This window comes from Penaeus monodon, chromosome 24, assembly GCF_015228065.2.
Source record: "Penaeus monodon isolate SGIC_2016 chromosome 24, NSTDA_Pmon_1, whole genome shotgun sequence".
Taxonomy (NCBI): domain Eukaryota; kingdom Metazoa; phylum Arthropoda; class Malacostraca; order Decapoda; family Penaeidae; genus Penaeus; species Penaeus monodon.
The window spans coordinates 14,104,372-14,104,572 of NC_051409.1; the positions used below are offsets into that span (position 1 = coordinate 14,104,372).

Below are 201 nucleotides of genomic sequence, written 5' to 3' on the forward strand. Positions count from 1 at the left end.
GAGAGAGGGGGGGGGGAGGGAGAATATGTGTCACATTCTTCAACCTTGCTCATTGGTACCTTGTTGAACATCATTGATGATTTGCTACACTTTAAATACTACAATACACGCAATGTCTTCCGTTAGTATACTTTAGGAAATTTATATACCCTTCCTGATATGCTACCCCACTTTTTGTTTATCCCTTGTACTGTGATTTAA

The 201-nt window shown here is 38.8% G+C and overlaps 1 protein-coding gene across 1 annotated transcript in view; it reads left to right on the forward strand.

The window, feature by feature from the left end:
* LOC119588866 (calcium-activated chloride channel regulator 2-like) overlaps positions 1–201 on the forward strand; it is a 6,109-nt gene that overhangs the window by 5,232 nt on the left and 676 nt on the right. The window lies entirely within an intron of this gene.